General features: G+C 45.2%; 1 long non-coding RNA gene across 1 annotated transcript in view; it reads left to right on the forward strand.

Annotated features, from left to right (window-relative positions):
• The window catches only part of LOC107516847, a 175678-nt gene that overhangs the window by 36918 nt on the left and 114715 nt on the right, over window positions 1–24045 (forward strand). Inside the window, exon 2 of the long non-coding RNA XR_001598390.2 lies at window positions 21098–21266. This is a non-coding gene — a long non-coding RNA (uncharacterized LOC107516847). The remainder of the gene's footprint in view (window positions 1–21097; window positions 21267–24045) is intronic.

Below are 24045 nucleotides of genomic sequence, written 5' to 3' on the forward strand. Positions count from 1 at the left end.
CATCACGACGTCTCCGTAGCCCTCTCTCTGATCTGCTCACCGATGACAGGACGGGCACCTGTGAATCCACTGCCGCGTCCGCCAGCCAAAACGCGCTAGTGACCTACATTTACCCATGTCTGCCTCACCTGCCAGAGGTAAAGCACTGCCCCAAATCTTGTGTTTCTTCTCCGCCTTTATTCTAAAGTAAAATAAATGATGTGTCCGAGATACATTAACAGGAAACCGCGTTTCCTTACGCACAGGGGAGACTGTTCGCCATTGTCTCACTACAAAGTTTTACATCCATGGCAACTACTAACCCCTCCCACCCCCGATCACTCACCCACACACCAGGCTACCCTGGAGATGGAGTCTTTTCCCACTTTTTTGTTTTTGTTTTTGTTTCCGTTTGTTTTGTTTTTGAGAGGAACAGTTCCACTGGAATTCTGGAGGCTATAGAAGGTAGTGAACACCCTTGGTCACCCCGGCTAAGGGTGGGGTCCCCAGAATCCTCCTTCCTCACAGAACTTAGGCTTTGTTCAGGCAGCCAGTCTTCTCCAGACTTCGTGAATGGATCCGGATGTGTTACGCCAACTGGCATCTGGCAATCCCCTGAGCAGGGCAGTGGATGTGAGCTGGGCGAAGGGGGCTTAGTTTACCAGATTCGACTGCGGGGAGCCACCTCGGGGCTGGCACCCAGTGCTCCGTGGCTTCGGACCTGCTTTTGAATTCCAGCTCTGCTGCTCATCGGCTGTGACATCCTCGCCATGTGACCTGACTTCTCTGTGCTGTGTTCTCCTCTCTAAAAGGAGGACGATCATAAAGAGGAACGGAATCTCGCCATTCGTTACAACATGGATAGCTAGAGGGTACTAATGCAAGCGAAGGAAGTCAGAGAAAGACAAATACCATTTGATTTCACTTACATGTAGAATCTAAAAAACAAGATAAATGAACAAACAAAGCTAATGAACTCGTAGATACAGAGAACAAACCGACAGTTCCCAGATGGGAGTGAGTTTGGGGGGTCGGGTGAAAAAGGGGAAGGGATTAAGAAGTACAAATTGGTAGTTACAAACCAGTCACAGGGCTGTGGGGTACAGCACAGGGAACGTCGTCGATACTATTTTAATAACTCCGAATTGTGGCGGGGGTGCTGAGCTTATGAGGGGCATCACTTCGTAAGTTCCGTAAATGTCTAATCACCGTGTTGTACACCCAAAACGAATATAATACTGTATGTCAACTGCGGCTGAAAATTTTTAAAAATTAAAAACAAAACAGAAATAGGGTCAATAATCCTTACATCAGAGGATCGAGCGAGATGATTTGTGTAGCGCCTGGTGCAGTTCAGCGACTCTGTTTATTATCATGATTGCTGCTGCCGTACTCTTATTTATAGGTTCTCAGGTGTCTTCCCCAAAGCTCAGGAGCTGGTCAATGAAAAGGGCTGTGTCCGTCAGCTGTTTCCGCCCCTGGGTCACCCTGGAGACCGGTGGCTCTGTGATACGACCTGGCACACCTCCTGTTTCATTCTGTCATAGCATAAAAGGGCAGGATGGTGCACAGGTCCGAGGGTAAAGCCCATGCGGTCAGAGAAACGAACTGGGGCACTTGCACTAATTAACCACGTGACCTTGGCACAGAAGGAGCATCACCGGGCCCAGCAGTAAAATGAGGATAACAATAGCCCTGGCCCCATGGCATTGGGGAGGTTAGTTGAGACAATAAATGCAAGTCTGTTGCTCAATGCTGTGCTGGCCAAGGTGATAGCCCAACAAATACAAACTTCCTGCCTTTCCTGTAGGCGTTGATGGAGGGTGTGGGAGGCACGGGACCACCCCTCCTCCAGCTTTTAAAGTCCAGGTGTTCGGTCCTGAGCAGCTGGAAGCAGCCTCAGGGTTTTCACCCTCCTGCTGAGCCTGGGCCGGCAGCAGTGGGGGGCTCCTTCCTGCCCTGGGGGTTTTGCTTTTGTGTGTCGGTCTTTTATTCATGGATCGCCAGCCAGAGCTGTGGACCAAGAGTTCTTACTCTTTACGGATTTTCTTTCCTGGGCCCCTCCCTCCTCTCCAGCCCTCAGCAGGAAATGTTTGTAGAAGGAGCTTTTCTTTCTCTTTTTAATAGCCTTCTCGGCTGCAGCCTCCCAAATGAGAATCTTGCTAACCAGAAGGACTCCAGGCTACTGATTGATATTCTAGTTGTGCAGAGAGGGAAAGAAATTACAAAGGGAGGAAGAACGCCAACGCATCCGCGTCGGCTTCGTTCCCACGCCTTCTCCGGTGTGGAGTGCGTGGGCCAGTTTGTGCTCTGGATGTTAAGAGATTCCTCCCATGGTCTAGTATTTGACCTATCGTCTTTGGATCACATGGGTTCTTTGTACCTCTTGTGGGGTTGCTGAAAGGCAGAGTCACAGCCTCATACCCTTGCCATTTGCAGAAGAGCTGTATTACTTTCAAATAATAAAGGCGCTCGTCCCAACAGAAATGTTAGTACCTCAGTAAAGACGGTGTCCAAGCTCACGGGGCTTCGAAGGAGGGCTTAAGGGTTCACAGTCTACATCTTGCACAATCATTGATGGGCGGGCGTGTCTCCATCGGTGGTTACGCGAGAGCCATAGAGCGCACAGGTGGAAGTCTTCAGCGGTCAGGAGTCTGGCTCTGTGGTTCCAGGAAGGCTTCCAGGAGGAGGAAGTGATTTGGAGCAGGTGTCAGAGAGCATGCAAGCCGTGCCCTGATATCCATTCCCCTCTACTTCCCTAGGAATAAAATCCCTAATTTCCAGCTGGGTCCTTCTCCCCACCCCTGTCCCCGGAAAGACTATAGTTCTTTGGACTATTCCTTGCAAAGATGACCACAATTCCCTGGTGGGAAGCAGTGGAAAACTCCATGGTATTACATAAGGGGAACAGTGAGTGTTAGAACGGGGAGCAGTTCGGGGCCAGCTTCTGAGAGACCTTTCAGGGCAGGCTAAGAAACGGGGAGGGCAGCAAAACAGAGTCTGGGTGCTTAGGCAAATCGGAGTGAGAGAGTCGTGTCTTCATTTTTTTCTCCCCTGTTTGTTGGTTCATTTCCTTTGGTGAATTTATATTCTAGTGAGGGAGACGAGATAAGAAAAAAGCAGGGTATTTACAGATTGTGATTAATGGTCCGAAGGAAGTAAACTGTGTGATATGATAGAGATGAACTCGTGGGTAGAGATAGCTACAGGGAAGGATTTTTCAAGTTCTTAAATTCTGTGTCAGGCATGGTGCAGAAGTCAAGGGACACAGGGATGAATAGCGCACAGTCCGTGCCATTGAAGAGGTCACGATCGGGAACAATTTCCTAGGGGACGTGGGAGAGAGCCACCCAAGCAGTTTAGTCTCCAATCTGTATCAGTCAGAAATGGCTGTGATAGAGCTGCATAACATACATCCCCCCAAATCTCTGCTTGTGACAAAAATGATTCGTTTCTCGCTCACAGGTCTGCATGTAGCCTGTAGTTCTGGGCTCTGTTGGATTAGCTTGGCTTGATTCCAGGTGGCGGGTTGGTCCAGATCTGCTCTATATAGTGCCTCATCCTGGGGCCAATGGCTGCCCAGGGTTTGATCTTTTCATGGTGGATGGCAGACGTGCAAGAGGCCAAGCTAGATCCCAGAGGCACATTGAAAGCCTCTGCTGACATCACATCTACGAACACTGCTGGCCACAGCACGTCACGTGGCCAGGACTGAGATCAGTGTGTCGGGAGGAACACCCTACCCACGGGCGGAAGATTGCAAAGGGACGAGGATGTTTAATTCCTTTAAGGGAGAGAGTGCAGAGTTGGGGACAAGAATTCAATCTGCCATACCATCAGAGATCTCATGTATGTCTGAATAGTTTTCCTTTGTTTTTTTTTTTTTCAGAAATCTTTTATATTTCCTGCTAGATTTAATGCAAGCCACCATATATCTTTTTGTTTAAAATTCTACTTAAAAAATTATGTACAAACACATGGTAAAAACTTCAAAAAGTAGTTCTAAAAGGCATAACAGTGAGAATGAGGCTCACCCCTGTTTCCTTCCACAGAGGCGAATACTAGGTTTTTGGTGTTTTTTTTTGTTTTTGTTTTTGTCGCAGAGATATTCTGTGCGTGCACAACAAAATATTTGCGTACATGAACGAATAACAAAACGGCATCCTACTGTACTTGTTCCTCTGTACCTTTTTTTTTTTCTTGTTTAATGACACATCTTGGAGGTAGGGTCATTCAGTTCATCTAGACCTGTTTGTTCTGTTTAATGGCCATACTCTTACAAGGCTGTGCCATCATTGATTTAATCAGCACCATGTTGAAAGTCCTCTGCCTTCTTTCTGATCTTTGCCACTGTAACCAAGGCTGCATTAAATATCCCGGGACATTGTCTTTGTGCACAGGTCTGTGTATATCAGTACGTTAAATCTCTAAACAGAAATTGCTAGATCCAAGGATATGTACCTTCGAGTTTGATGGGTAGTGACCCTCTGTTTTTAAAAAGAAGGGAGTTTTAAAATTCCTATAAAAAGTTTTTAAATTCCTTCCAAAGTGTCTACACACCTTTGTCTGTCTATCTGTCTTCTGATTCTTGTTCCGCGGTATTCTTTGGGGCCAAAACAATGGAATAAAGTAGCTCACGACTGTCTCTGGGGAGGCTCTGAGTAGTATCCTTTGATTCTTGGCATGTGGTCCCCAATTTGAAGGGGACAAGAGCTTGGCACTGCTGTTGTAACCCAAGTCCCCCCTTTGATGAGGTCGCTGAAAGAGCATCGAATGTTGTTTTCACGACTATGTTAACTGAAGAAGTCCATGCTTCAGGTGGAATGATTTATACCCCTGGGGATCTCAGTAAAAAATGTGCACAATACCCTTCGATTTGATCTGCTTTCCTTGTAGCACCTAAATATTTAGGGCAACTAGAAAATAGTTCTGATTTACAATCTCTATAAAAAATTTTAAACAACCTAATAAGACATTTCATCATGAAATTGCCTGAAATAACGTCGGCACTCGTCAGCCATATTTCTTCGAAATGGCCCGCGAGTTCAGTGCGAACCCCCAAACATGGATTTTGTTCCTCTACTAACACCAGTCTTGTTAATAAAAGAAGGATTTTCTTTACTGATCCTCAGCAGTTGCGTTCCAGTGTCTTTGTTCAGTAAAGGTAGAGATAAGAATTGTCGGTGGAAAGAAAATGTGCCAGGGAAAAGAAGTGATGGAAAAAATCTTTTATTAAATCATATCAAATTGCGTTTCCTGTTTACTTTTCTCATTTGTCAAGTCATCGTCATGTCTGCTAGTTTTTGTAAACCTTGCCTCAATTTGTCAAAGGAAAAAAAAACGTTGAGGCTAAATGCTGCGCGATCAATCAGGGTGATAAATGTCACCTAATTAACTGTCATAATGGCGTTTCTGAGTCTGTTTCTCTTTCTATCACTGCTGAAACCATATGAGATTGGTTAACTGCTGAATATGCTCTCAGATCTTCTTTGGATGCCTAGGGAAAGAGCTGTAGGGAACTGTGATCTATATCTGGACTTTTTACCTGTCCTCAGGGCCGTGACCCCTATTTGAGGAGTAATGCCCCGTTTCCCTTTGAGGGCAGGTGGCCCAGCTGGCTTGATCTATTCCTAGTGTAGAGCTGAGTGTATGAGCCAGACCTGGCCTTTCAAAACATTACCCATCAAGTTGGACCGATCAGAGCCAGTGAGCATCTTGGCCCTTTTGTTGCAACTATGGGGAAAGGGAACTTTTTGGAATTCTTGAAAGAACAAGATCTAAACCTCCTTAAAGAGGTTCTCTTCCCTCTCCACGTGAAGAGCACCCTTGAAGGGAGACAAAACAGAGAAAAACGGCTGAGAAATGGAGACAGATTCCTGAGGGCATCACCTGAGTGCTTGAATCTTGTCATGCCTGAAATCTCACCCATCAGTTAGGTAAGCTAGCACATTTTAATATTTTTGCTTAAATCAGTTAAGCTGGGTTTCCACTACTTGCCTCTAAAAGAGTCCTAAACACATGTGTTTTCCAACTTTCAGTAAAGTCTCGTGTGTGGGACAGCAAGTCCGGCACTAGCGTTACCCGTGTCTATAATAATAATAATATGACATCAGCCCCCCTTTGCCCGGTTGTCGTGGTCACCATTGCATAATGGAACTATCTTTGGGCCCGAGCGACTGCTCCTGTCCATAGCTCGTCGGGGGATCTTGGTCCAGCACGTGTCATCTTCCCAGGACTTCTCACGGCTGGAGTTACTCAGGGCTCCCCATATCCATGCCCCGCGGTCACCGTACCTACCTGCGCTCTCCCCGTGCTCGCCCAGCAGTCCAGGAATGGCTTCTGGATGCTCATGTGCTTCCCTCTGCTCCAGGGAGAGTCCGGAAGGAGCCCTCTCGGCAGCCGGTTCCTGGCGTCTTTTCCCAGCTTTGCGTCTCTGAGATCTTGGATCCGTTTCTAGCTCTTTCCTTACCTCGCTCAACTCAGGTAATCTGTGGGGGGAGAGATGACGGAGCGAGGGGGGTGGGCGCACCTCGACAGCGTGCCCTCTGCGCCGCAGGCCCCCTATTGGCTTACGTGCGCTCATACCACCTCGTGTTTCCCACGACTCTTCGGTCGTTGCCCGTTTGATGCTTTTTAGGGTGCGGACGCTGTGCTAAGTGTCCTATCAAGTCGCACCTAATTTAATGTTCATAAAATCGGGAGGAAGGCATCAGTAGCAGGGTAAACTGAGGCTGAGAAAGGTCAATGGTGTCCCAGGGGTGTGCAGTGAGGGCAAGGGGCAAGCGAGGCTTCGGCCCAGGCTACGACGGCTCTGAGTCCAGCTGAGCTACTCCCTACTCGGCGCTCAACGTATTGTACGCACAGGGTAGGTCCTCCAGAACTGTTTACTGAATGGAGGAATCTTTATAACAGTTTTATAAGATGAGTACTTTCTCTCCATTTTACACATGAGCAGATTTAGGCTTAGGATGGTTAAGGAACTTACCCCAAGCCAGAAACGAGCATTCATAACGTATAATCTGATAATCCCGAAATTTCCTCCTTCAGCCGAGAATTGAGATAGATATTATATAAGCTAAAGGGCTCTCTGGGGTTTTCATACATTCCAATACAGATAGGTTAACGAAGGCTGCGTCAGGCCGGGTTACCATGCAGGGAACCGCGTGGCCATTTTTATGACAGACAGCTGTGCCTCCGTCAAACTCGCGAGCAGGGAGAACATTGCCTAACGGTGCTGGACCAAGCTCCAGTGAAAACGACTCTAGCAGGGAAATCTTTAATGGAAACCAAAAGGATCGTTTTAGGAACCTAAACTGTAATTCCTCACTTCTTAGTCTCTGGTCTCCTGAGCCCAGATCTATGTCAAGGGCGCGTTCGATGTGGCATTCTGGTGGCTCTGCCCGGTGTCAGGGGTCAGGGGGATGAGCTCAGCGTGGGGAGGGAGGCGGCGAGTTAGTGCTCGGCAGCAGAAGCTGGGACTCTGTTAGCTGAGGGTGACATCTCTGAAGGGCACCTCAAGGAAACACACTTTCCAGGGCGTTTGAGATGTGGGCGCTGGGCCCAGGGTCTGATGCAGCCTCCTCTGAAAGCGCCGACATCCCGCCAAGCTGGCGATGCGTTTCCTCTTCCACTTTCGTCCCAACACCGAGACCAGGCAAGATGCAAGGGAAGAAATAACAAAAAGCACTTTCCGTAGCCTCTGGGGCCCTAAGGATGGCTTTTGAACTAAGTCACACTGCTGTCATCTCCCAAAAGATGCCACACTTTCAGAGTAGTTATTGGCAGATTTTAAGTGTTCTGAAGGTTAAGAGGAAATACCAGCTTAAAAATAGCACTAACATTTTCAAGGGCATTTTTTTGAGAGAGGGTAAAATACAGTCATCACCTTGATGGACTTGTGGACACATCTTGGTTATGTCATTACTTAAGAAGCCCAGCTATGGGGCTAAGAATGGACATATGTAATTTAGCCACTCACTCTCCCATCCTCTCACTCATCCATCCATTTACTCATCCATCCATCCATCCATCCATCCATCCATCCACCCACCCACCCACCTATCCATCCACCCATCCTCCACTCATCTATCCATCCATTTTTCCTATCTACTCAGCATTTGTCAAGCACAGACAAAGTACTAGGCCTTATCTGCGACTATCAATACTTGGTTCTCAGGGAGTTCCAGGACTGCACTTTTCATTCCAATATAATTATGGAAGGTAAATTTGCTCTCGGGGTTTTTGTTAAGGTGAAGCGAAACATTATATTGAGTTTATATAGATTTTGACGCTTATATAACTGTACAGTTGGCATTGAAAACCTTATGCAACTTACTTGGGAAAAGATGGTCTACGGTAGAATTACTGCATCATGCAAAAAGATGGGCCGCAAGAAACAGTTTATGTTGGGGCTTTGTTTTCCATTAGAGGCTGTGAAATTGTTGAGCACGAGTTGTTATTTTGCTTGGTCAGGTGTTGCTACTCAACTATAAATAAACCTGTAGCAGTGAACATCTTAGGTTCGAAGAAAACTCAGATGTGAGCGAAATAATTTAATACACCAGCACTTTGTTGTACTCTACCATGTAGAACTTCGGCAGATTTTTTTCTTTAAACACAGGTGGTGGAGAACGATGCTAACAGTAGAGGACCCGGAGGGGCACGACCCCATTTCAAGCCCCTCTCCTGCCTCTTGCTTGCCCTGTGGCCTTGAAAAAAGTTCCTTACCCTCTCTGAGCCTTCGTTTTCAAAACAAAAGTAGGACAAACGACGATACTTAACCTCACAGCATTTTTTGTGAGGATTAAGTGAGAGCGTGCGCGCCAAGCGATTTTCCCACCATTTTGGCGAGCGAGGTTGGTACTTTAGGGGCACAGGGTGGGTTTGATCATGTTCCTGGGCAGAGCAAGGTCCTCACTTTTTTTTTTTTTTTACTGTGTCTTCTCCCCCAACCCGGTTCTCCCTTTAACTCTCCTCCCGCGTCATTCTAGCATATGAAATACATGTTTCCCCAGGTCTGCCCTAGTGCGTGAATGCAGCAGACCTGTGCGCGGAATTGATACAATAGATGCAACGCTATATATATATATATATATATATATTTTGACGTCTCTTCATGTCTTTCCATCTAATTCATTAAATCCTGACTTTGGCCCAGGAGTTCATGCGTTTATAGATGCCAGTTGCTTATCCCGTCCCCCTAATGATGAAGAATGGGGACTTCAGAGTTGTTGCGGTCACAGAGAAACCTGTGGGGACGTCTTTACGCACAGGTCCCTACGGTCATGTGGGAAAGCCCCTCCGGGGGCACATGCCCACGTGGACGGCGGGCGGAGGGCTAGTTAGCAGTACTGAGTCCCGAGGTTTTTCCTTGGACCGCCCCGTCCGTTACGCTTGGCCCTAAGGCTCGATGTTCTCGGATTGTAATTTCTTCCAATCCGATGAGTGTAAAATGCTATATCATTGTGGGTTTAATGGGCTTTCCTCCGATTAGCAATGAGATTGATAATCTCGTCATACGTTTATTAGTGTTTCCTCTTCTATTTTCTTTCATAGACTCAGCTCATTTTTCTAATGGGTTTTCTGAATTTTTCTTGTAATTTTGTAGGCGTTTCCCTAGAAATCAGCACCAGGCGTTTGAGACATTACATGTATCTTTGTACGGTGATGTCTTTTCTTGAGTGGAAATCTCCATTTCGATGTAGCCATACACTTTGCATCCTATTGGCTTTTTTCAGATCTTCATTGAGAACCTGCCCTATTGTGAAGTCTCAAAAATACTTCCTCCATCTTCTTTGATTACTTTTATAATTTGTCTTTCACTTTCGGGAGCGAAGGAAGGAATCCAATTTTCTTTTTCCTTCTGGTGAACCAATTTTCCCAACAAAATCTACTCAATAATTCATTCTTTCCCAATTGGGATGTGACGCCAGATCTTCTATACGTGTAGGAGTTTTTCCGGAGTCTCTATGCTGCTTTATAGATCGACTCGTCTGTTTCTAAGATTACACCACACTTAAAAACGTTACTACGACTTACTACGGTAATATGTCTTCATTTTCAGTAAAGTGATTCCTTCCTCAACTTCCATTTTATTTTTTTCAGAATTACCTTGAATATTTGTGCCTTTTTATTTCTCTATATATTTTAGACTAAGTTTTTCAAATTCTTCAAACAATTCTGCCGGAATTTTGATTAGAACTACATTAAATCCATGGATTAATGCTGGGAGAAAATTAATATCCTTACAATGTTGTTATTCTATTCATGAATCTGGTGTTTGTCTTAATTTATTCATGCCTTTTTTAATGGTCTTTATAAGAGCTTTACTTTTATCCATGAAGCTCTAGTGCATTCATTTTTTTTTTTTTTTTGAGGAGGGTTAATTCCTAGACACATTATATTTTTGGCTGCTCTCATGTTTTAAATATTCTGCATGATACCCAGTACTCGGTAAATTGTACTTACTATTGTTATAGCTGTTATAAAAGGGGGGAAATCGTGGAGGGAAGTCTCCAACCGTATACAAGAATGATCGTGACATGCCATAAATAATATGAACGTGGAGCCAGACACACACCCCTGTGTTCTGGTTCTGACCCCGCCATGAGCTAGCTGTGCGACCTCGAACACATTTCTTGAATCTCTGGGCCTTGTTTCTTCGGCAGCAGGAATAATGCTCATCCTATACGTATTCTAGGTAGGATGTGAGCATAAGATGACATCACAAACTAGTAACGCACAGTGACTGGCCCATAGATGCTCAGAAAGGCGTTCCTTTGCTTCCCTAGTGAAGAGGTAAAAAGTTTATCACACAGCGGCACCATTTCCTCATGAAACAATCCCCTTTTCTTCATTTGAAGTCAACTTACAAACGTTGCCTTTTCTAACCAGATGGATACCAAGAGCAGATATCCATTACGCATCAAGAAAAATGGAAAATGAAAAAGAAACATCTCCCCTGCCAACATCCCCTTTTTGAAGACATCTTTGCCTTTTCATTTTTAGAATAGAAACCCCTTGAGGATAGGGAAGCATGACAGGAACCATGATTGACTCCATGAGTCCATTTCACTCCAAGAGGTTTATTGAACCAGGAGAGAAGTCCACCCCCTCGTCAGTGACTGGTTCAGGGATGGGCAGGCCCATGCTAACCCGGGCCAATGAGATGCTGGGAGGATCTTGCTGAGGGCTTCTGGGAAGGAAAATTTAGTTTTTCTCCACTGTAGTTGAGTTAGAGGCCCGCTGCCCCTGGTCGTGCTGGCGGTCATGTTGGCGAGGGGAGCCAGGCTGGACATCGGGCCTTTAAAGAGCTAAATGAAGTAGAGAGCACAGCGAGAAGGCACCAGGCTGCCAGGCAAGGACAGAGGTTTCGCCAGAAGTCGACCTGGCTGGCACCCTGATCTGGGACTTCCAGCCTCCAAAACTGGAAGAAAATAAATTTCTATTGTTCAATCCAGCCAGTCTGTGGTGTTTCATTATGCAGCCCTAGCAGACTAGGATAAATAAGAATAGCTTTTATTTAAAGTTTAAAGGGCTATAGTGGATTCAAATCTTGTCTTTGGCATTAGCCTGTGAAAACTGATGCTCAAGCAATGTATGATAATGTACATGAATGTGGGAATCATACTGAATTTATAGAGTGAATCACGCAATTCTACGTGTGCCAGATCTTTGAGCTTCCCAAGGCCTTTGGGTACAGGCACAGATTCACTGTGATCTGCATCTTTCCGTTGAGAAAACTGGGGATCAAAGAGGGGGAGTAGTATGCTCGAGTATGAGCAGATAGCTAAACGGTCCCGATGCACTAAGAACCCAGGTCTTTTCACTCCTGTTTCATGGCGGGAGCTACCTCTTAGGTATTTTTGTAACCATAAAGCGCTAACAGAGAGTCTGTTTCTTAACAGTTGTCAGTAAGCGTTAGAAAAAGAAACCAGTAGATGGCTCGTTATACCCTGAGAGCAGCTCTCATGGAAACACGAGAAACGATATCTCCTTCTGGAGTATTTTAACAATGTCCAGCTGTGGCCGTGGCCCATTGCAAAGGCAAATAGTCTCAGGTACGGCTTCACCCCTGGTGTATCTTTATATCCAGCTCCCCACACGGACGCAACCAGCAGTGGTGACATTGCAGAGGTCATCCTGCCGAGTGAACCCTTTCAGGCACACAGGAGGGAGTCCGAAGGGGTAGTTCGGACCTGGCACCCCGGGTACCCCTGGGAGCAATTTGCACTCAACACATAAATCAGGCGCAAGTCTATCAAGTTACTACAAAGCCTTTAGTGCCAATTGCTTCTCTGTCAGCGTAATGAATTATGACACATGGTCCTTGAGTTTATCAATAACGTGCCCCATAAATTCAGTTAGCGTCGTCTTCTGGGTGCTGCGCCTTGGGAAGCTGCTTGAAGGTCCTTACCCAGCTCTGGCCTTGAATCTCAAAGGCACTCCAGACTCCTGACCGCGTGTGACATTATCTCTGTGATTTGAGCCCTGTCTGGATTGCTTCCGATAATAGATGTGAAAGCTTAGATAAGGACCTCTCTCCCCGGGGATTCTGTTATTCTTAGAAGGAGTCCTGTGCTATGGCAGTGGCTGTGTTTGTCATTGGTTGTTTCTGTTTGCTCAGTGTCACTTCCTTTGGGGAGCTGTCCCTTGTCTGTGTTGCATGGCTCTGACGGGGCTGTCAATCATGGAACTCCACCCCTGGCTGCAGGGCCGGGTCTCTGACCCTCCGAGGTCAATCCCACTCTCTCTTCTGGGAATCCAAGACACACCGGGGTGGGAGGTGATTGAAGCAAAGTCATTTGCTTCAAAGCCTGTTGATAAGTTTCTGCTCCCCTTCTTGAAAAAAAATTTTTTTCACCTTTATCGAGATACAATTGACAAATAAAATTATAAGATATTTAAAGTGTAAGTTGTGATGAGTTGATATACGTACACATCATGAAAGGAATTCTCCCACCTGGTAATTAAGACATCCATCAATATCTATATCTACATCATCATCTATATTTATATCTATGGCTATATAGCTATATCATCATCACTATCATCATCTCCTTCATTTCTATGACCTTCCAAGTAACCTTTTGATAAATATTAGTTCTTGCTTTAGTGTGTTAGGGTAGGTTTCTATTGCTTGATTTTAAATATATCTAAGTAATGCAAATGTAGATAGCTCGTGGTAGTTTATTTTATTATTTTTATTTTCCCGAATGAAAATACTTTTGTGGAATCTTTTAATAATGATGGCGTTGGGGATAAAAATATTCTTTCATTGTTAATTTCTTCCTATTAGCATAAAGAAGTAGCAATAACAGCTAATGTCATCAAATGCTGTTTGCCGAACTCAGTGTCAGGAAGCGGTACAGAGGCTAAAAGCTCGGGCTTTCTTGGGTGCAAATCAAGGCTGTCAGTTCCTGGCTGTGTGACCTCGGTCAAGTTACTTAACCTCTCTGAACTTCAGTATTCTCATCCATAAAGTAAAATAATGATAGTACTCCACAGGGATATTATGAAACTCAAATGAGTTAATACATGTAAAAACATGCCCGATGTAGAATAAAAACTCAATATGTGTTAACGCCTTATTATTAGACATTTTTGCTGAAAAAAAAGAAAGAAAGAAAGAAAGAAATGGAGTCTCATTGAGCTGCTGTACCTTGCCCAAGGCCACACAGCTAGAGCACAGTGGGAGCTAAAGTCACGGGTGCCCGGCAAGGCGTACTCTCTAAACCGTAGCTGCTGACATTCTTTTAAGCTCAGGTCTGAGGGGGAAGTGGTGGAAACCGCGCCCCAGGGAGAAGTAAAAGCAGGAATCAGGCCCCCCACCCTCTCTCTGCTCCCACTTCTTATGGCTTCCTTTCCCTTCTCCCTCCAGAGCTGGTATCAAGTGCCATTTCAGATAATCCCTGCTCTGTGTGAAGTGATAACTGAGCTATTAGCTGGCATTTAAGATAAGCCCTTCCTCGGTCCATTTGCATGTCACTGGGGAATCCCTGAGACCCCAGTGGCTCCCTCATTCAAAGCATTTAGGGGCCATTGATGTCCCCCTCTCAGGAGACGCTGGAGATGACCCTTCGAAAGAGTCCCCCCTCTTTGTTGAGGTCTCATTAACACCTTGCCTCGGGAGGACCGTATGCCTGCGAAATGCTCTCCACTGATCACCTCCACCGTGGGTTGCAGGAGATGTATGATTGCCATCGTAGGGGGAAGCAAGGATGCCAAGGGCAGGCCCTTATGGAATAGAAGAGTGGCGTGTGTGTGTGTGTGTGTGTGTGTGTGCACGCACACACATACTAAATAATTTATTTAGCCCCAGCTGGTGCCGCCAGCACCATGCAGTATTATATTAACACATATTATTTAATTTTATTCTCACAGAAGTCCTGGAAGTTTGGTACCATTTCCCCATTTTACGGATTAGGAAACCTGCGCTCTATATTGTAGAGGCACCTGCTGTCTATCTTACCCAGCATCCCTCCCCCCGCACACCCCGTTCTCAGCAGGCAGCTCAAGTAGGATGGACCTCTCTCGGCCCCTCCTGCCTGAGAACTGGCCCATCTGGATATCCTACCCCTTTGGCCTCTGATTGGTTCAGGGATGGACGTATGAGGCCAATGGGAGCTAGACAGGGAACTCGTTGGAGATGCAATGAGTTCCGCTGTCTTTTTTCTTGGCTCAGGATGCAGGATGTGAGCCCAGCAGAAATAGTGGCATCCTAGCCTACCTGAGAGAAAAACCAACTTCAAGGAAAGAGAGGCGGAAAAGGGAGCCCGGTTCCCGTTGTCCTTTGAGCCTCTGAATTCAGACATGCCCCGAGCGGGACATCCCCGGACTCTTCAGTTTGTGAATCAACGAAGTCCTTTCTGTGCTTCGTCCCCCCGCTTTGGTCTGGGTTTTCTGTCACTTGAGTGGAAAAAGTCCTGATGCATCAGTCTGGGAGAGTGTTAGGGACCAAATGTTCATGTCCCCCCAAAGTTCATGTGTCGAAGCCCTAGCCCACTGGGTGGTGGCATTTGGAGGTGGGGCCTTTGGGACAGAATTAGGTTGAGATGAGGTCATGAGGGTGGGTTCTCAAGATGGGATTAGCGTTCTTATGAAAAGAGAAAGAGGCCGGAACTCTCTCTCTCCATCCTCTGAGGACACAGTGGGAAGGTGGCTCTCGGCAAGCCAGGAACCAAGTGGACCAAACCCTGGACCTTGGACTTCCCGGCCTCTAGAACTATGAGGAATAAACGTTTGTTGTTTAAACCACCTAATCCGTGGGATTTTGTCATGGCAGCCGAGCCGACTAAGACAAGGGAGATAAATCCCTTGTGTAGTGTTACACAATGAGTGAGCAGCAGAGCCAGGATTCAAACTCAGGTCCATGATGCCTCAGTGGAAATATGTGCTCTGATGGAGGAGAATGGGTGGAGGAGATGCCCGCTTGGGTCCAGATCTCAGCTTTTTAACCCCCAAGCCAGCCGACTAACGCCGACCATGCTCCCCATCTGCCAGAGCCCACCAGTTTAATACATGAATAAAGGACCGTTGCAGACCACGGCCTGAGGATGGGGCTGCCTCCTCAATAGGGCTAGAACCTTCCTGGGGTCATGAATCTAGAAGGGTAGTGCAAAGTCATGTCCACTTGGCAGGATGGATCCTAAGCCTTCCAGCAGATGTCGGCTAATGCTTGCGACCTGCCAACCTTTCTCTCATGTGGGCTGGAGTCCAACATAGCTCCATCTTGTCAAGAGAATGCAGAATACAAGAAAACTCTTTGCTGGGACAGAAACAGCTTTATTTCTGTCTAAAAGGCCATGCTGAGAGCCTTAGTCGCAACTCTCTTTGCCGGAAAACGGAAGGATAATGGAGTGATGGATTTGTTCCTCACAACCAGTGACAGACTGATGGGTAAATGCAGTGGCAGACCCCAAGTTTTATCTTTCTGCAAGTGTCCTCCAAAGACAAAGTCTTTGTCCTTCAAGACACTCCCTGAAAATGGGATGGATGAAAGCCCGCTGTCTGGGTGACATGTGTTAGTATTATCATTGCTGTTACGTAAGAGCCAGGATCCAGGCGTTCAGACCCAAACGTGGCATAATTGTGGAGCCACCAGGGCTCAGATAACATTCTTCCTGCGTCTCCTGTTTTGACAGCTGGCTGCATGGGCAAAAGGCATGCGTCACTGGGGCTTTTATTAATAAGGTTGAGCATTATCATGTTGTAACTACTTCCCTTTGTGGCCCAGATAAACAACACTATAAAAACAGCATAGAAAACCTCTGTTTTTTATTCCCCCCTCCAAGACCCTGGCACAGAAGCCTTATTTTTCTTCCTTGAAAGCGTTTTAACGGAGATCCCCCATCTAACTGGAAATTCTGGAAATCCCGTTTGAATTCTGCATCCCCGTTAAAATCTGCGGAGGATCACATTTCTGTCCTCCCGTCACGGTGGGGGAGGGGGCGCAGGAAGCGTCTTCAGTGGTAAAGAAAACCCTAGACTCTCGAGTCCGGGCTTCTTGACCTGGACCCCACTGGGGAGCTCTAAATAAATACTGACACCCAGGTCCCAACCCAGAGGTTTAGATTTGGTTGGTCACCGGGTGTGACCTGACCGATGACATTGTTTTTTAAGCGTCCCAGGTGACTCTGATGTGGAGCCACAGCTGAGAGAGAAGCACTGTATAAACCAGTTTTAAAGTTCAGAGTTTCCCCTGTAAACGGATTAATGTATAGAAAACAAATGGTAGCTATGCCGTGTGGATACCGACTGGGCCTGTTGCGAGACCTTGGACTTGAACTCTCCAAGGTGCCCTGTCTATAAAATGCGCATAAAAGGAGGGCCTGACTCATCGGTTCATGGCGAGGACTGGAGGAGATTAATAAGAACAGCGCGGCTGGCAGAGGGTCCGCGTTCGGTAAATGTTGGCTCTTGTCGTTACCCCCGATGTTATTCCCGGCTTCCAGAATCTTCGATAGACGTGATAGAAACTGGTTTTAGGGGAAAAGGGGGTATCTGCTGATTCAGGTAACCAAGCCTACGGAAAGGCCGGGGCGAATGGCCTCACGGGGTCCGAGGACTCCACGCCGGCCGCTCTCCCTGGCTGTCTCTCAGGTCCGCGCGGACTGGCTTCTCCGCGCGGGGACGGCATCGCTTCCGGCCGATCGGGCACACAGTCTACAAAGGACAAAGCTTTAAAAAATTTTTTTGTTGTAAAAAAAATTAAATGTATCGGGGTGACATTTGTTTTTAAAATTATCTAGGTTTCAAGTGTACAGTTCTATAGTACGGCTTCGGTATATCACATCGTGCGTTCACCGCTCAAGGTCAAGTCTCCTTCCGTCACCGCATGTTTGACCCCCGTTACCCTTGCCCGCCTCCCCCTCACCCCGTACCCTCTGGCCACCACCATGCACCTGTCAGTGTCTATGAGTTTTTCTTTGTTGCTTTCAGTTTCGTATCCCACATATGGGTGAAATCATACGGTTCTTGACTTTTTCCATCTGACTTATTTCACTTTACACGCTAATCTCAAGACCCAGCCCCGCGGGTGCACGTGGCCGTCTTTCATTTTTCTTATGGCCGAGTAGTATTCCGCGGGAGAAAGGTACTTTAAGGACTAGTTTCAGGTGGAAAAAAATCCCGAGGAAAGACTCCGATTGTCCAAATTTGTGTCACGTGCCCGCGGTGGGCCAGGTTATTGTGGCCAGAGAGGTGTAGACCCCACACTGATGAGAAGTCACTTCTACTAATAACGACAGTATCCATTCGACAGATGTTTATTCAGCATCTGTTATGGGCCAGACATGGGTCTAGATCCTACCTTAGATCGTAAAATGAGAAATGGACATCATATTAAAAAACATATCGAGGTATCGCTTACAGAAAAATGTACCCTTTTTATCGAGACATACTTCACCTAGAGTAAAAGCCAACCTTCCTCAGACACGTGACAGTCCATATCTTTTGGTGCTGTGATAAAGTGGTAGTAAGTTTTGAAAATGGCACGTGTCGGTCCTCTAACCTTGTTCTGTTGTGAATTTTAACAAACACTGATCAAGACATTGAACATTCCAATCGCCCCCCCAAACGGTCCCCTGTGTCCTTGTAGTCCGCCCTCCTCCACCCCCCCGCCTCCGGCCACCGCCCATCCGTTATCTGTCTCTCTACCGTTTCGCCGTTTCCAGGCTGTCGTATCAAGGGAATCACACAGCACGTGGCCTCCCTCCACTCAGTACTAGAGATTCGGAGGATCATTGGGCGTGTCGCGGTTCCTTCCTCGTTGTCGCTGAGTCCATTGCACGGGCATGTCGCATAATCGATTCATTCCCCTGCCGAAGGATATTTAGGGTGTTTCCAAGCCTGGGTGACTATGAAAAAGTTGCCGCAATATTTGCATGCAGGATTTTGTGTGAACATGCATTTTTATTTCACGAGGGAAATGCCTTGGAGTGGGTTTGCTGAATCACGTGATAAGTACATACCAAACTTTATAAGACACTTCCAGGACGCTTTCCAACGTGGCTGGATTGTTTCGAATCCCCACTAGCAATGTACGAGCATCTGGTTGCTTCATATCCTCGCCAACATAGGCTATTGTTCATTAAAAAACCAAACCAGACAAACCTTTCTAATAGGTGCGTAGTGGTGTCTCCGTGCTTTTTGTTAATGACTAATGATGCTTGAGCTCCTTCTTGGGCGCTAATTTGCTATATATATATATACACACACACACACACACACACACATATATATATATTTTGGTTGAGCGTCTGTTCAAATCTTTTGCCCATTTTTTACTGTGTTGCTTGTTTCTTATTGAGTTCTAAGTGTTCTTTAAATAGTCTCCTCCTGTGCCTAATTTACAGATTAAACTTTACCATAGGTATGCATATATAGGAAAAAACATGGTATCTATAGGGTTCAGTATCATCTGCGTTTTCAAGTGTCCATTGGGCATCCTAGAATGTATCTCCTGTGTATTAGAGGGGACCGATGTACATTTAAGTATCAGCTTTCTGAAAAAAGTCTTCTGGGGTTTTGATAGGAATGATGGTGGATCTATAGACCAATTTGGAGAGAATTGCCATCTTAACAACACGGATCTTCTGATCCTTGAACTTGGGGTGTCTCTCCATTTATTTAGATTCGTCAACAACGTTTTTGTAGTTTTCAGTGTACAAGTCTTGTACTTCTTTTGTTAAATTTATTCCTAAGTATTTTATTCTTTTTGATACTACTGTGAATTGAACCATCTTAATTTTATTTTTGGTTTGTTCATTGCTGATGTATAGAATACAATTGCTTTTCGTATATTGATCTTCTTTACTTTCTTGAGTGAGCATTGATAGCTTGTGTTTGTCAAGGAATCTGTCCAATTTATCTCGGTGGTTGAATTTATTGGCATAAAGTTGTTCGCAACAATCCCTTATTATCATCTTAGCGTCCACCGTCTCGGTAGAGCTGTCACCTCTTTAATTCTTGCTGTTGGTATGTTATGTCCTCTCTTTTTTTTCCTCTTGACCAGTCTGGCTAAGGGTTTATTGAATCTATTGATTTATTTTAAAGAACCAACTTTCAGTTTCATTGATATTTCCCTATAGCTTTTCTGTTTTCAGTTTTACTGATTTTTCACTCATCTTTAGTATTTCTCTCTTTCTGCTTGCCTTGGCTTTATTTATTTTTTATTTTTTTCCTAGTTTCTTAAGGTATAAGCTTAGGCCATATAAGTAAGATATTTATGTCTTATTTTCTGACATAAACAATTAATGATTTCCCTTTAGACACTGTTTTAACTATGCCCCACAAATTTTGCTATGTCAGCTTTTCTTTTTTGGTAAATTAAAAATATTTTCTAATTTCTGTTGTATTTTCCTTTTTGATCCATGGGCTACTTAGAACTGTATTTAATTTCCGAGTATTTGGAAAAATTTCGAGATATCTTTATGTTACTATTTTGAATTTAATTCTTGTCATTCTCACAGAACAAACTTTGAATCATTTCAGCTTGATAGAGTTTGCTTTATGGTCCAGAATATCTTGTTGAATGGTTCAGGTGGACTTGAAAAGAATGTGTATTCTGTTTTTGTTGAATGAAATATTCTATAAAAGTCAATTAGATCAACATGGTTGATAGTCTTATTTATTCTTGCTGATTATCTGTCTACTGTTCTATAAATCACTGAGAGACATCGTAACGTCGCCAAGTGCAATTGTGGGTTTATCTTTTTCTCTTTTTAGTTCCATCAGTTTTTGCCTCATTATTTCCAAGCTCTTTAGTTAAGTACATACATATAATAAATATATAGTTTTCAATAGTGTTTGCATGGTATATGCTGCTTTTTACCCATTGAGGTTTTCATATTTAAAGTGGATTCCTTGTAGATTTTGTATAGCTGGGACTCGTTTTTTTTTTTAATCCCTTATATCAGTCTCTGCATCTTAATGTGTGTGTCTAGACTGTTTACAGTTAGTGTCGTTACCAACGTGGTTGGATTAAACTGTGACGTCCTGTTAGCTGGGAATGGTTCTTGGCGTTGTGCGTTCTTTCCATCACACGCACGCCTTCTGCGGATTCTCAGAGGGGTCTCCGCTGAGCCGTGGGGAGCAAAAGGCAAGGGCTTATTCCACTCCTGGAGAGTGACGGTGCCACCGAGGTCTCCAGCGGGGGCCAGCTGTGCCTGGCTCGTCGCACTCCCCACTGGCCACATAAGACATCTGTGTTCAAGCAACAGAGGCCGCAATACGGCAGGAAGACAAGGTGGCAAGTTAGTCAACAAAACCCTTGATGAGTATTATTTCAGTGACATGATGGGTACCATTATTGCCCCTCCAGGGCACGGAAGAGAAAACTGAAGCCCAGAGAGACTTACGAGGGACCCGACCAAGGCTCTGCAGCGACAGAGTGCCGATTTGAGCCCAGCTTTTTTCTGAACGCAGAGTTTGAAATCTTAATCACTGTGTGAAAAGTTATAAATAAATTATTTGAAGGCGTACGCTGTTGACCTCAATCCAGATTACTGTCAACACATGGGTTGAAGGATGTAATGAAATTTTCAACCTTGTGCGAGTCTGTCCCTTCAAGGTAAGACAGTAAAGAATTTGATATTATTTTGCTTGCCTTGAAACACAGAAGCGTTGAAGACTATCAACTCGTCCTGATGCACTGCCCAAGGGTCGCACCTGCTAGTTTCCCATTTGCAGAGAAGCAGGGTACAGATGAGTGTTCGACTGGAGAAAGACGCTCTCGACACCAAGACAGCTCCCGGTGAAGCCGAGGGATTCCGACATCTGCTAACTGAGTAAGTCCACCGACTCTCCCGGCTGCCTGCCGTATTCCTGCCTCTCCCTGGGAAATCCCCTTTCAGCCAGTCCTTGATCAAATAATGAAGCCATTGCAGAAATAAATTATGAGGAAGCACATCCATTGCTACCTCCCTAACTCAGAAAAATTAGGCTTTTTTCCCCCGTTCTATGCTGTTTCCTGTCATGCATAATATAGCAAATTAATTAGTGAACCTGGCAGCATTTTGCTAACACAATTTCTCTCCTTGCTTGCGGTGAATTATGTTCATGCTTCAATCACTCGACTATTACTCTTCCATGTTTGACGGAATTATGTTATCAGGTGATGATTATATTGCACACTATCTGATTCTAATTAAACCAGAAAATAGTGACATTGTAAGAGAGGAGAGTGTCTCACGGCCCACACTCCTCACCCCGTCCGCCGCTGCATCTTGCCCGTAAGGCTCTCCGAAGCGTGCTCGGCTCTTTCCTGATGCTTGCGTCGTCTCACCCTCCTCCCGACACGATGCCTTCTCGGGCCCGCTTCGCCTAATATGTAATTTGTGTAAATTGAGTCTCGGAAAGACATAATGTTTACACTTGCCTTTTTTTTTTTTTTTTATCAGAATCGCAATGCACAGTAACGACTGTGATTACTTCAGATGATATCAAAGAAGAAAATGTGTTGTTTTGTTAAAACCATCCACATAACTTGAAAAGAAAAAAATCTCTAGTCTGAGGGAAGAGAGAGTAAAATTTTAGAGGGGAAGGGAGAACCGTGCCGCAGAGATGAATGCGGGATGTGGATTCTGGCTCTGACTTCGGCCAGTGAGACTGCTCTCTTTTCGCCCCAGTAATAGGTGCTTGGCGAACTTGATGTCCAGGGAGGTTAATTGACTCGCCCAAGGTCTAACCATGAAGAAGTCTAGAAGCCAGAGCTGAGGCGTCCATTTTTTCTTCCACGCCACGTTAAATCCAGCACCTCGATTCTGCCAGGGCCCAGAGTGGAGGAGAGTCCTGGAAACTCTCATTAGAGCAGGTCACTGGATATGGGAATCTCTCTTCTTGTGAGGGTAAAGACGTCCCCTTGAGTTAGACTACATTCTCCCTCCACCAGCCTCGGGGACAATGATGGAAGGGAGAGGTTTCTGAAGCCTTAGACAGCTCCGAGGCGAAACAGGCACCATGCTGCAAATGAAAGGCACTTTAGTCGTTGGCTGAAAAAATATATATATATAGCACACTGCTTTCAACTTAGAAAGCCCAAGTTCGCGGCCCGGCCCAGTGTGGTCACAGGCTCTGGGTTTTTGTCCTGCTCAACAGGCAGTAAAACTGGGAGAGCCCATTGCTGGAGGGACTCACTCCTGAGACCACAGGTTCCCTCATTTTCCAGATCGTTTTTCCTTTAGAAAGACAGAGCCCGACTTCGCAGCGGCAAATTGTATAATTCAGATGGAGTCTGGCCAGCTTCCCCACTGATTTTTATCTTCCTTAGTGAAGGCCACTTGTTAGAAATTATCCCCGGCCTGTACGCACAGCAGAAAGCCTGACTCTGCCCCTTAGGGAAGATGGACTTCTCAGTGTTTTCCGGGGAGCTGGTAGAAAAATGGCTGCTTTTTTTTTGTTTTTTGTTTTTTCCTTTCCTTTTCATCAGCCTGCTTGTAGGACCCAGAAAATGGAAGAGAAACTGCGTTTTTCTTTGCAGAATTTCTTCTGCGGGAGGGGTGAAGGCGAGCAGTGGACAGAGATACTTAACACGTATCTACCGAACACCTGCTTTGTTCCGGGTCACACTCTGGGTGCCAGGGAGAAGGCGGTCGGCAAAACGGACGACAGCCTCTGTCCGCCCTGGGGGAGTCAGGAATAAGCATTTAATGTGGTGTGGTTAACACCGTCATTCTTAATTTTAATACGAAGTTTTGGTACAGAAAGGTTAAATGACTTGTCTAAGATTGCAGAAATAAAAGTTGGCCAAGCCAAAATTTACACTTGAAATCGACCTGACTATAGAGCTCAAGTTGTTAGATTATGATTTCCCTCTTAATCATGAATCTCTATTAAAATTTTACCTTAATATGATAGAAGGAACTCTGGAGTTGGGGGGGGGGGTCCCACTCCTGGTTTTTTTTACTACTATATATTCTAGCGGGGAGAGATAAACGTTAAGCAAAATAAGAAAGAAAAGTATGTAGTATGTTGGAAGGTGATAAGTTTAATGGAGAAAATTAAGCAAGAAAATGAGATAAGGACAGCAGAGAGGGAGTGGAGGAGGTTATCATTTTATTTAATTAAAAAATTTTGTTGGAGTATAATTGACGAAACCGTAAATATTTTGACGGGTACAATGCGACGATCCGACAGGGTGTATACACTGTGAAAGGGTCGCCCCCCTCAAGGTAATTAACATATCCATCACTTCACACATTTACCACCCCCTTTTTTTGATGAGAACATTTAAGGTCTGCTCTCTTGCAGATTTTAATTATACAACACGGTGTTATCCACGACAGTCACTATGGTTTGTATCAGAGTCTCAGACTTTATTCATCTTCTAACTGAAGATTTGCGCCCTTTTACCCACCTCTACTTTCTTTTTTTATTTTTATTTATTTATTTTTTTAATGATTCTGTATTTAAGTGATGTCACGCAGCATTTGTTTTTCTCTGTCTGGCTTATTTCGCTTAGCATAATGCCCTCCAGGTTCATCCATGTTGTCAGAAAGGCAGAATTTCCTTCTTCTTGAAGACCGAATAATGTTCCATTGTGTGCATACATCACGTTTTCTTTATCCA

Source organism: Rousettus aegyptiacus, unplaced genomic scaffold (genome assembly GCF_014176215.1).
Source record: "Rousettus aegyptiacus isolate mRouAeg1 unplaced genomic scaffold, mRouAeg1.p scaffold_m13_p_8, whole genome shotgun sequence".
NCBI classification, from domain to species: Eukaryota; Metazoa; Chordata; class Mammalia; order Chiroptera; family Pteropodidae; genus Rousettus; species Rousettus aegyptiacus.